Source organism: Neophocaena asiaeorientalis, unplaced genomic scaffold (genome assembly GCF_003031525.2).
Source record: "Neophocaena asiaeorientalis asiaeorientalis breed wild unplaced genomic scaffold, Neophocaena_asiaeorientalis_V1.1 scaffold119, whole genome shotgun sequence".
NCBI classification, from domain to species: Eukaryota; Metazoa; Chordata; class Mammalia; order Artiodactyla; family Phocoenidae; genus Neophocaena; species Neophocaena asiaeorientalis.
Genome location: NW_020175821.1, coordinates 4,650,047 through 4,663,744, shown reverse-complemented (window position 1 = coordinate 4,663,744; position 13,698 = coordinate 4,650,047).

Genomic DNA, 13,698 nt, shown 5'->3' with positions numbered 1-13,698 from the left:
TAGAAAAAACAAAGCCCAAAGTCAGCAGAACAAATAAAATAATAAAGATCAGAGAAAATAAATAATATAGAGATACCCCTCCAAAATAGATCAATGAAACCAAGAGCTGGAATTTGAAAAGATAAACAAAATTGATAACCATTTAGCCAGGCTCATCATGAAAAAAAGAGAGAGGACCCAAATAAACAAAATAAGAAATGAAAGAAAAAATGACAACCAATATCACAGAGATTAAAAAAACCATAAGAGAATACTATGAATAGTTATATGCCAACAAAATGGACAACCTAGAAAAACTGGACAAATTTTTAGAAACATATGACCTTCCAAGACAGGAACAGATAAAAACTCTCATCAAAGTGGGTATAGGGGGAACATATCTCAACGTAATAAAGGCCATCTATGACAAATCCACAGCTAACGTCATATTCAGTGGTAAAAGGCTGAAAGCCTTTCCTCTAAATTCAGGAACAAGACAAGGATGCCCACTCTCACCACTTCTATTTAACATAGCATTGCAAGTCCTGGCCACAGTATGGAGGTTCCTAAAAACACTAAATATAGAACTACCATATGATCCAGCAATCCCACTTATGGGTAACTGTCCAAAGAAAACAAAGACACTAATTTGAAAAGATACAATCACTCCAATGTTCATAGTAGCATTATTTACAAAAGCTAAGATATAGAAGCAACCTAAGTGTTCATCAACAGATGAATGGATAAAGTAGATGTGGTATACATATACAATAGAATATTACTCAGCCATAAAAAAGAACGAAATTCTGCCATTTGCAATAATGTGGATGGACCTAGAAGGTATTATGTTCAGTGAAATACGTCAGACAGAGAAAGACATATACTCTATGTAATCATTTATATGTGGAATCTAAAAAATAAAACAAATGAAGGTATATAACAAAACAGAAACAGACTCACAAATATACAGAACAAACTAGTGGCTACCCGTGGAGAGAGGGAACATGGGAGGAGCAATGCAGAGGTAAGGGATTAAGAGATACAAACTACTATGTATAAAAAAATAAGCAACAAGGATATATTGTACAGCACAGGGAAATACAGCCATCATTTTGTAATAACTTTAAATGGAGTATAATCTATTAAAATATTAAATCACTATGTTGTACACCTGAAATTAATACAGTATTGTAAATCAACTATACTTCAATTAAAAAAAACAATAGTACAAAATAGAGGAGAGAAGCAAAATATGCAAATGGCCAATAAACACATGAAAATATGGTCAACATCATTACTCAATAGTGTGATGTAAATTAAAACCACTATGAGATAGCGCTACACACCTACTAGACAGTCTAAATTTAAAAATTTACCAATACCAAGTGCTGGCCAGGATAGAACAATTATAACTATCATACAGTGATTTGGGCAATATAAATTAAACAATTACCTAATCACTTAAATTAATAACAATCACTATAAAATAAACAAAAATAATAGACAATTATTTTGGAAAATAGTTTGCTTATTACAAAGTTAAACAAACATTTATAATGTGATTTAGACACCAGTGACAAACTTTAAAAACCCTGTTTTAGATGGTGTGGTTAAATATGTGACATAATTTTGTCCTTATAATAAAGTCTACATTTCCTAAAATCATGTGGTAATGTTGCCTTTGAAACTGACATGTAATGAGTTCCTCTGGAAGGTTAATAGCAAAATTCCTTTATGTTTGGTCCATGATGGGCTTTTCCACTCTATTAAGAGTAAACAACATCAGAGCAAAAATTTTTTTTAGGAATGGGTGGGATGGTGAGGATAAGTGACAATAATAATGATGATTCTTTGACAGATGAACACCCTTCACTTTAAAACGTCATGAAAAATTTTGTAACAATATTGTCAAGTCAAAGCTACCTTCAAGGTCCAGCCCAGACATAGCAATAGCCATGAAATTCATATTTGGTCACAAATTTTGGTCACCACTGCTCTTGACACCACTGTATTGAATAGCAGATACAGAGAAAGGATGGCTTGATTCCAATAATTGTTTGGGACTAATCCTACTGATTTGACTTGCTATTGGATTTTTTGTTTGTTTGTTTTTGCGGTATGCGGGCCTCTTACTGTTGTGGCCTCTCCCATTGCGGAGCACAGCCTCCGGACGCGCAGGCTCAGTGGCCATGGCTCACGGGCCCAGCTGCTCCGCGGCATGTGGGATCTTCCCGTACCGGGGCACGAATCCGTGTCACCTGCATCGGCAGGCAGACTCTCAACCACTGCAACACCAGGGAAGCCCGCTATTGGATTTTTATTGGGCAGTGGTAAATATCTGGTAAAGAAAGATTCTCTCAGTCTTGATGTTTACTAAAATGGCAGAAAACCTGCCAATTTTCTCTCTGATAAAATGTAACTGTTCAGTGCCTTCGTCACCTTTTCTTCCAATATGTGTCACAACCTCAGTACACTTACCTGGAGAATATAGTCAGCCATAAAGTTTTCATTTTTTAATCTGGGATTAGTTCTCCACAATTACCTATGTATTGTGTGAGTTGTCTTTTATGAGATACTAGTTCAGAGACAAGTTTATCTTTGCATAAAAACAGCCATGCGTTTAACCTTACTTCAATACTACTGGGAAATAACTTCCTTTGACTTAATTGATGAAAGATATACAGCTATAATAACTGGAAGGCAAACCACAAAGTGACCAGAGTGATTTAAAAGGACAATCTGGATGCCACATCCAGGAGAAATCACATGGGAATATGAACCCCAGGGCCCCAACCCAACAACCACACAACTCTTTTGACTATTCTGTCTTGCTGAGCTATAAGGACCTAAGTCTGATTTACATTCCTAGGTCTGCCCTCATATTGTGGGGAATATTATCAGAATGTTAGGACAATTTTCAATGCACAGCTCCTACTTCACAAAAGGAGGGAGCATTTAAATGTGCCCTACGGAAGAAAACTGGTAAAGGGTAGGCATCAACTCTGCTTCCTCTCTCCTAGAATCTATTTCTTTCTCTTTCTCTCTTTCTTTTCCCTATAAATTCATCTTCTCCTTGATAAACCTGAGAAATCCCCAGAGAAAAGCCATGGTTTCTGATGATGGCAGGGGATCTTACAGATGTGTGAAGGTCATAAGATATAGTCATTGACCATTGTAGTGGGTTAAATAGTGTTCCCCCCAAATTCATGTCCACCTGGAACTTCAAAATGTGACCTTATTTGAAAACAGATCCATTGCAGATGTAATTAAAAGAATGGAGATGAGGTTGTATTGGATTGGGGTGCACTCCAAATCCAATGACTGGTATCCTCATAAGAAGAGAAGAAAACATAGAGATGCACAAAGTGAAGAAGGCCATGTGAAGCCAGAGGAGACTGGAATGATGCAGCTACAAGAAACACTACATATTGCTGGAAAGCCACTAGAAGAGGCAAAGAAGGATTCTTCCCAAGAGTCTGCAGAGGAAGCATAGTCCTGCCCATACCTTGATTTCAGACTTCTAGCCTTCAGAATTCTTAAAGAATAAATTTTAAGTTTGTTGTAATTTGTTAATGTAATTTGTTTCGTTTCCTAGGAAACTAAGACTATCATCTAACTCCTTTCTCTGGAGTTTTAGACACTGCTCTCATTCAACTTTCTACCTGTCTCTGCAACCACACTTCACTCTCTTCTGTCACCCTTTTCCTCTGTCTACAGCTTACATTATGGCATTCCCCAGAAGTCTGTCACTGGCCGTTTTCTCACTTTACATTCTCTGGGCAATCTTATCCAATTTCATGGTTTTAATGCCATTTCTCTGCTAATAAGTCACATACAGAAGCTCTAGTCAGACTTCTCTCTTGAGATTTACTTTTAGTGTCCTATTAGACATCAGAAACGGACATCAGGAAGCGCATGTTCAAAACTGAACTCATTTTTTAAACCCCCTTCCCATACTTTCTGCTCCTTCTTCTATTCTTCATTCTTTATTCTGTTTATTTTCATGTAACGTATTTGGTCCAATGATAAAAGCCAGAAACCTTGAGTCATCCAAGAATGCCCACACTCCCTTACTCCCAATAGCTAATGTTTTAGCAATCTGTTTGTTTTATCACTTTAAGTTTCCCTGAATTAACTCTTTTCCTAGATCAGGTCCTTATCAACTTTAGTCTTATCTGCTTGAGTACTTTTCTGTCAATCTCATTGCTCTTCAAACCATCCCATAATACTGCAGTTATCACAGTACCTCTAACATCTAACTACAATAGCATCACCCATCTGCTTAGAATTCTTCAAGTGTTCTCAATTGCCAAAAGGCACAAGCTCTTTAAAATGGCTTGACTCTCTTTTTGCCCCATTATTTCCCCAAATTCCTAACATGACAGCCACACTGAACAACCTGCCATTCTCTGAATACATGAATCCTTCAAACATTTCCATGCCTTTGTCCATTCTGTTCTATCTTTTGAAATGCCCTTCATCCTTCCCAAATTTACACAGCTCACTGGGAGACATTTGATGTCTCCCAAAACGCTTCTCTGAGAACCTGTATGTTTTATATGTTTCTTCCCTGGGTTACCACAGCTCACTATAGAAACACTTACAGCACTTTCTCATTATTAAGATATCTTTTCTTTTTCTTTTTTAAATTTAATTTTTTTAATACAACAGGTAATTATTAGTTATCTATTTTATACATTTAGTGTATATACGTCAATCCCAAGCTCCCAATTCATTCCACCACCACCCCCGCCTTCCTACCCTGGTGTCCATATGTCTGTTCTCTACATCTGTGTCTCTATTTCTGCCTTGCAAACCGGTTTATCTATACCATTTTTCTAGATTCCACATATATGCATTAATATACGATATTTGTTTTTCTCTTTCTGACTTACCTCACTCTGTATGACAGTCTTTAGGTCCATCCACATCTCTACAAATAACCCAATTTCATTCCTTTTTAGGCCTGAGTAATATTCCATTGTATATATGTACAACATCTTAATCCATTCATCTGTCGATGGACACTTAGGTTGCTTCCATGTCCTGGCTATTGTAAATAGAGCTGCAATGAACATTGTGGTGCATGACTGTTTTTGAATTATGGTTTTCTCAGGGTATATGCCCAGTACTGGGATTGCTGGGTCGTACGGTAGTTTTATTTTTAGATTTTTAAGGAACCTCCATACTGCTCTCCATAGTGGCTGTATCAATTTACATTCCCACCAACAGTACAAGAGGGTTCCCTTTTCTCCACACACTCTCCAGCATTTGTTGTTTGTAGATTTTCTGATGATGGCTATCCTGACTGGTGTGAGGTGATACCTCATTGTAGTTTTGATTTGCATTTCTCTAATAATTAGTGATGTTGAGCAGCTTTTCATGTGCCTCTTGGCCATCTGTATGTCTTCTGTGGAGAAATATCTATTTAGGTATTCTGCCCATTTTTTGATTGGGTTGTTTTTTTAATATTGAGCTGCATGAGCTGTTTATATATTTTGGAGATTAACCCCCTTTGTCCGTTGATTTGATTGCAAATATTTTCTCCCATTCTGAGGGTTTTCTTTTTGTCTTGTTTATAGTTTCCTTTGCTGTACAAAAACTTTTAAGTTTCATTAGGTCCCATTTGTTTATTTTTGGTTTTATTTCCACTACTCTAGGAGGTGGGTCAAAAAAGATCTTGCTGTGATATATGTCATAGAGTGTTCTGCCTGTGTTTTCCTCTAAGAGTCTTATAGTGTCCAGTCTTACCTTTAGGTCTTTAATCCATTTTGAGTTTATTTTTGTGTATGTTGTTAGGGAGTATTCTAATTTCATTCCTTTACATGTAGCTGTCCACTTTTCCCAGCACCACTTATTGAAGAGACTGTCTTTTCTCCATTGTATACCCTTGCCTCCTCTGTCATAGATTAGTTGACCACAGGTGCATGGGATTTTCTCTGGGCTTTCTATCCTGTTCCACCAATCTATATTTCTGTTTCTGTGCAATTACTGCATTGTCTTGATTGCTGTACCTTTGTAGTATAGTCTGAAGTCAGGGAGTCTGATTCCTGCAGCTCTGTTTTTTTCCCTCAAGACTGCTTTGGCTATTCGGGGTCTTTTGTGTCTCCATACAAATTTTAAGATTTTTTGTCCTAGTTCTGTAAAAACTGTCATTGGTAATTTGATAGGGATGGCATTGAATCTGTAGACTGCTTTGGGTAGTATAGTCATTTTCACAATATTGATTCTTCCAATCCAAGAACATGGTATATCTCTCCATCTGTTTGTGTCATCGTTGATTTCTTTCATTGGTGTCTTATAGTTTTCTGAGTACAGGTATTTTCTCTCCTTAGGTAGGTTTATTCCTAGGTATTTTATTCACTGTGTTGCAATGGTGAATGAAGCTGTTTCTTTAATTTCTCTTTCTGATCTTTCACGGTTAGTGTATAGGAATGCAAGTGGTTTCTGTGCATTAATTTTGTATACAGCAACTTTACCAAATTCATTGATTGGCACTAGTAGTTCTCTGGTGGCATCTTTAGGATTATCTATGTAGAGCATCATGTCATCTGCAAACAGTGACAGTTTTACTTCTTTTTTTCCAATTTGTATTTCTTTTTCTTCTCTGACTGCCATGGCTAAGACTTCCAAAACTATATTGAATAATAATGGTGAGTGGACAAGGACATCCTTGTCTTTTCCTGACCTTAGAGGAAATGCTTTCAGTTTTTCACCATTGAGAAAGATGTTTGCTTTGGGTTTGTTGTATATGGCCTTTATTATGTTGAGGTGGCTTCCCTCTATGCACAGTTTCTGCAGAGTTTTTATCTTAAATGGGTGTTGAATTTTGTCAAAAGCTTTTTCTGCATCTATTGAGATTTTCATATGGTTTTTATTCTTCAATTTGTTAATATGGTGTATCACACTGATTGATTTGCATATACTGAAGAATCCTTGCATCCCTGGGATAAATCCTACTTGATCATGGTGTACGATCCTTTTAACGTGTTGTTGCATTCTGTTTGCTAGTATTTTGTTTAGGAGTTTTGCATCTACATTCATCAGTGATATTGGTCTGTAATTTTCTTTTTTGTAGTATCTTTGTCTGGTTTTGGTATCAGGGTGATGGTAGCCTCGTAGAATGAGTTTGGGTGTGTTCCTTCCTCTGCTATATTTTGGAAGAGTTTGAGAAGGATGGGTGTTAGCTCTTCTCTAAATGTTTTGACAGAATTCACCTGTGAAGCCATCTGGTCCTGGACTTTTGTTTGTTGGAAGATTTTTAATCACAGTTTCAATTTCATTACTTGTGATTGGTGTGTTCACATTGTCTATTTCTTCCTGGTTCAGTCTCAGAAGGCGGTGTTTTTCTAAGAATTTGTCCATTTCTTCCAGGTTGCCCATTTTATTGGCATAGAGTTGCTTGTAGTAGTCTCTTAGAATGCTTTGTATTTCTGTGGTGTCTGTTGTAACTTCTCCTTTTTCATTTCTAATTTTATTGATTTGAGTCCTCTCCCTCTTTTTTTTTATGAGTCTGGCTAAAGTTTTGTCAATTTCGTTTACCTTCACCAGCTTTCAGTTTTATTGATCTTTGCTATTGTTTTGTCTCTATTTTATTTATTTCTGTTCTGATCTTTATGATTTCTTTCCTTCTACTAACTTTGGGATTCATTTGCTCTTCTTTCTGTAGTTCCTTTAGGTGTAAGGTCAGATTGTTTATTTGAGATTTTTCTTGTTTCTTCAGGTAGGCTTGTATAGCTATAAACTTCCCTCTTAGGACTGCTTTTGCTGCATCCCATTGCTTTTGGATAGTCGTGTTTTCATTGTTATTTTTCTCTAGGTATATTTTGATTTCCTCTTTGATTTCTTCAGTGATCTCTTGTTTATTTAGTAATGTATTGTTTAGCCTCGATGTGTTTCTTTTTTCCTTTTTTTCCCTGTAACTGATTTCTAATCTCATAGCATTGTGGTCAGAAAAGATGCTTGATATGATTTCTATTTTCTTAAATTTACTGAGGCTTGATTTGTGACCCAATATGTGATGTGCCCTGGTGAATGTTCCATGTGCACTTGAGAAGAAAGTGTAATCTGCTATTGTCAGATGGAATGTCCTATAAATATCAATGAAATCTATCTGGTCTATTGTGTCATTTAAAGCTTTCTTTAACATTTGTTGTAGAGCTGCTTTGGTGGTGCTGAATTCTCTTAGCTTTTTCTTGTCTGTAAAGCTTTTGATTTCTCCATCAAATCTGAATGAGATCCTTGCTAGGTAGAGTAATCTTGGTTGTAGTTTCTTCCCTTTCACCACTTTAAATATATCATGCCACTCCCTTCTGGCTTGTAGAGTTTCTGCTGAGAAATCAGCTGTTAACCTTATGGGAGTTCCCTTATATGTTATTTGTCATTTTTCACTTGTTGCTTTTAATAAGTTTTCTTTGTCTTTAAAGTTTGTCAGTTTGATTACTATGTGTCTCATCGTGTTTCTCCTTGGGTTTATCCTGCCTGGGATTCTCTGTGCCTCCTGGACTTGGGTGGCTATTTCCTTTCCCATTTTAGGGAAGTTTTCGACTATGATCTCTTCAAATATTTTCTCATACCCTTTCTCTCTCTCTTCTCCCTCTGGGACACCTATAATGAGAATGTTGGTACATTTAATGTTGTCCCAGAGGTCTCTTAGGGTATCTTCAATTCTTTTCATTCTTTTTTCTTTATCCTGTTCTGTGGCAGCGAATTCCACCATTCTGTCTTCCAGGTTCCTTATCCGTTCTTCTGCCTCAGTTATGCTGCTATTGATTCCTTCTAGTATATTTTTCATTTCAGTTATTGTATTGTTCATCTCTATTTGTTTGTTCTTTAATTCTTCTAGGTGTTTCTTCTTTAATTCTTCTAGGTCTTTGTTAAACATTTCTTGCATCTTCTTGATCTTTGCCTCCATTCTTTTTCCGAGGTCCTAGATCATATCTTCACTATCATTATGCTGAACTCTTTTTCTGGAAGGTTGCCTATCTCCACTTCATTTAGTTGTTTTTCTGGGGTTTTATATTGTTCCTTCATCTGATACATAATCCTCTGCCTTTTCATCTTGTCTATTTTTCTGTGAATGTGGTTTTCGTTCCACAGGCTGCAGGATTGTAGTTCTTCTTGCTTCTGCTGTCTGCCCTCTGGTGGATGAGGCTATTTAAGAGCCTTGTGTAAGTTTCCTGATGGGAGGCACTGGTTGTGGGTAGAGCTGGGTGCTCCCCTGGTCAACAGACTTTAATCCACTTGTCTGCTGATGGGTGGGGCTGAGTTCCCTCCCTTTTGGTTGTTTGGCCTGAGGCGACCCAGCACTGGAGGTTCCAGGCTCTTTGGTGGGGCTAATGTTTGACTCCGGGAGGGCTCACGCCAAGGCGTACTTCCCAGAACTTCTGCTGCCAGTGTCCATGTCCTCATGGTGAACCACAGCCACCCCCTGCCTCTGCAGGAGACCCCCCAACACTTGCAGGTAGGCCTGGTTCAGTCTCCTATGGGATCACTGCTCCTTCCCCTGTGTCCTGATGCACACACTACTTTGTGTGTGCCCTCCAAGAGTGGAGTCTCTGTTTCCCCCAGTCCTGTTGAAATCCTGCAGTCAAATTACGCTAGCCTTCAAAGTCTGATTCTCTGGGAATTCCCCCTCCCATTGCTGGACCCCCAGGTTGGGAAGCCTGACATGGGGCTCAGAACCTTCACTCCACTTGGTGGACTTCTATGGTGTAACTGTTCCCCAGTCTGTGAGTCACGAACCCAGCGGTTATGGGATTTGATTTTACTGTGATTGTGCCCCTCCTACCATCTCATTGCAGCCTATCCTTTGTCTTTGGATGTGGGGTATTTTTTTGGTGAGTTCCAGTGTCTTCCTGTCGATGATTGTTCAGCAGTGAGTTGTGATTTCAGTGCTCTCACAAGAGGGAGTGAGCACACATCCTTCTACTCTGCCATCTTGAACCAACCTCACACTTTCTCATTATTGATCGTTTCATCTAAAAGTTTTACTAGACAATATGGTCCATGAGATAGGGACAGTGCTACATTAATAGCCAATAAATATTTTAGAAATAATGAAAAATGAAGTAGATATATTAAAAGATTTAACAAATATGCAGTAGCCTATGTGTGTTGATGGATTTTTTTATAATACACTGAGTTTAAATGAAGCAGCTGTTATCAAATTTGCTGTGATTGGGACAAATACTGTGAAAGGACGAGACTTGTGGAAGGCCTTGAAGAAACAGTAGGTCTTATACAATTAGTCTATGATATTCTGGACAAAATAAAAAGCAAGGACAAATTTGGCATTAGGATTCAACAAGGTGATGGATTTAAACAAGTTGGCAGTTAGTTTCTTTACCTTGACACTGGTGGCTTTGACTGGTTCTACTGAAATGTCAGCCTGGCGTAGGCTAATGTAGTTGCCCAGTCCATGAACGGAACTGTTGTCCCTGGAGTACTTCTGGTTACAGAAGACGTCTAAAATATAGTAAAATAAGAAAACTATCTTCCCAGTAACCTGGACAATGTTGGAATGAGTTAGAATCCTAGATCTTGGTTTCAAATGAAACAGGAAGATGCATGGAACATTCAAGTTACTCCTTAGCATGTTAAATTGCTTCCTCCAGGAACCATGGGAAATGAAAGCCAATTAGTATCAGCTGGGAAAAGGACTTGGGAATTTCCTCTTATGGTTTTGCTCAAGTCTGAAAATAGCACTACTGCAGGTTTGAGCATCCAATTTCATACTTTACTTTCTATACTAAAGCCTCAAATGGGGAAAAATTTCAATGTCTTTGGACAAAACTGACCAAAACATCCAGCTGTTTGTTGTTGCTTCTCTTGTAGAAAAAAGCTGCATTTGAGAGCAAACTTGTCAAAAGGACTCTGTTGAATGGCCTATCACATGCCTCTGAAAGATGGGCATTATTAAAAATAGGAAATTATCTTGGACTCCCCTCCAGAAACTATATGATTTAATTGTACTTAGTTTTACCTAAGAGTGTCCCTTAGCCAAGATTCTGAGGATTTAAGATATGAACAAAGATGAAAGAAGTTATCACACAATTTACATTTTATATAACATAGACTCAAATGACTACGTGTTAAATTACTAAGAGAAATTGATAGAACTGAAATAAGTTAATTCCCCAATAAATACACTTTGTAAGGATTTCCATGAATGGGCCAATGGACATAGCTTTCAACAAGGAGGATATAGGCTGAGGAGTGAAGCAGAAAGAAAATGTGCTTCATTTTCCTTTTAATTCTTTTTCTGCCTGGAAAACAACTGGGTTTTCTATTTTTTTAGGCAACATGCAGGTTAGCTATATAAAAATTAAGCCATAGTTCTCATTCTTACTGTAAATATTATGATCTACAAGAATTTAGTCTGGTCCATTAGCCAACTTAGTAAGTCATCTTCAGCCTCGATTTTCTAATAAGTACCAACTACAAACCAATCCACTTGGTCCTAAAGAAAACATCCAACAGACTTTGATCTGATGGGATTTGGGGAGAAATATTTGATATGTTCCAAGGGAATTATCAGGAAGAGCTAATTTTAGCTACACAGATATAAAATGTTTTGTGCCAACCATTTTTCCCCTGGTGAAAGACTTCTCAAAGTTAAGTTCAACACGTCTACCTCTATGAGTAATTGTTATTTTATGGTTTTGGAATGTTTCTCCCTAATGTGTTAGTGTCAAATATCACCAGTCTTCATTGACTCTCAGGTACCACCTCCTTGAAGCCTTTATCTAATACTACGTCAACACTCTTCTCATCCTTTCATTCTACTGATTATCTGTACCACGCTTTTCAGTATAATCTAGGATGCACAGTTCTCTAACCACTTATGTTGCTCTACTTAACCCATCATTATTCCCATTTTACAAATAAAGAAACTGATTTTAAACATCTCTCTGCTTTAAGCCAGAAAAGAAAAGGCTGAAGAAACGAGGACTTCTAGTGGTCACACTCTTAAGTCATGAGGACTTTCACATTTCCCCCCAGTTTTATAAAATTATTGAATTGTTTAAATCCACATAATATCAGAAAAATCAAAGGATGACATGTTCACTGTTATAGAGTCTTTTGTTCTTATGCAGAAAATTCATTTTCCACTGGATCATGTGGGAGAAAGGTCAATGGATAGCAAAGCCCAGGTTGTTGCCAATACCTTGGGTTCTGATTATTTTTAATCACCGGGATTGGTGGGAGAAATTCAGTGTAGGCATCAAAAAGTACAGATCAGACTACAAATATCTGGCTGCTGTTATTGTTTTCATTAGAAGAAAGTCAGAACACAATGTGGTGCAAAGAAACAGAGACTTAAATTCTCGAGGGGAGAATGTAGAAAAATAGTTCTAAAAAAAAAGTTATAAGTACATAAAGCTTTAGTTTCTGTTTATTTTTCTTCTCTGGAAACATAAGGGACATGTAATAAATGTTTGCTAAGATGATTCATACAAGCAATTACCCGAGACAAATAAGTATCTCCTACAATGCCAGCTCCTTGTTGCTTTAAAACATCATATGATGACGTGTATTCATTTAACAAATACATTTTCAGGACTTGCCGTTTTTCAGACCCTGCATAGGTAAAGATTCTGCTAAAATGGTAGTGGAGTGAAGATAGGAAGGAAACCCCCAGACACAAATGGACACATAAAGTTTCTATAAATTCGTAAGCTCAGAGAGGAAAATGTTTTAAAAAATCAGTTTTACTCTTGGATACGTTTTGTAATGGAAGACAAATAAATTTGGGAAAGAAAAATTGGAGAAGGCATGCAAAATTGGAATTGAATATATTGACCACCTTGTGTAGATGAAGTCATTTTTGTTGGTTGAAGATAAAAAAAGTGTTACCCGATTGGCTCATAAATAATCATACTCTGTGAAGGTACAGAATAAGACTTGGGAAGCTTGTTTATGCAGAGAACTCTGACTTACTCAGATGCAAGATTCCAGTGCAAGACAATTTTATGCTCTGCCAGGAAATGAAGCAAGTATGTGGGACACAGGATGAGTCAAGGTGGAAGGATCAACTTTAGTGCTTTTCCTTTCAAATGTTGAAGTGCTGCTTCGGTCGGGAGTTTATTTTCCTCTCCCCTGGTGTGGTAACATCAAGGTTTGACTAAGGTTAAGAAACAATGCTCTAATCAGTACCAACTTTTCTTTCCTGCCTCCTGTAATACAATTTCCTAGGACAATATCAAAGATGTACAGCCTACACAGGAGCCAAAGAGAGACAAGCTTGGAAACTGAATTTTAGACTTTGAGCAGAAAACTGCTCTAGAAATAATCACTTTGATCCCTGGCTTCACTACTGTCTACAACAGTCATGATTCTGCCATTGTAGGACGTTTCCTATTTGCTAACACTCTTTGAAAATTACACTATGAAATTTAGAATTTCTTTTTATTTCCATCAAGTATGAGGGGGAAAAGTTCACCCCTCCCACATCTTCTGGAAGGAAATATTTCTTTTTATACAATTCAGCTAAGAACTATGTGCTAGGCAGTGGAGCTATGGATAAGATGAAGAAACTCCACAAGAAAGATCCTAGGGAAAAGGCCCAAGAGGTGGATGGGGATGTAGGCGAATGCTTAGGATGACCCAGCCCCTTTTAGGTTCCTAGGGGGACGTGAAGATCTAGCGACCAGATCTAAAAAAGCAGAATAAAGAAGAATCCATGGCACTACTGACCACTTTGATCCTAGATCCTGA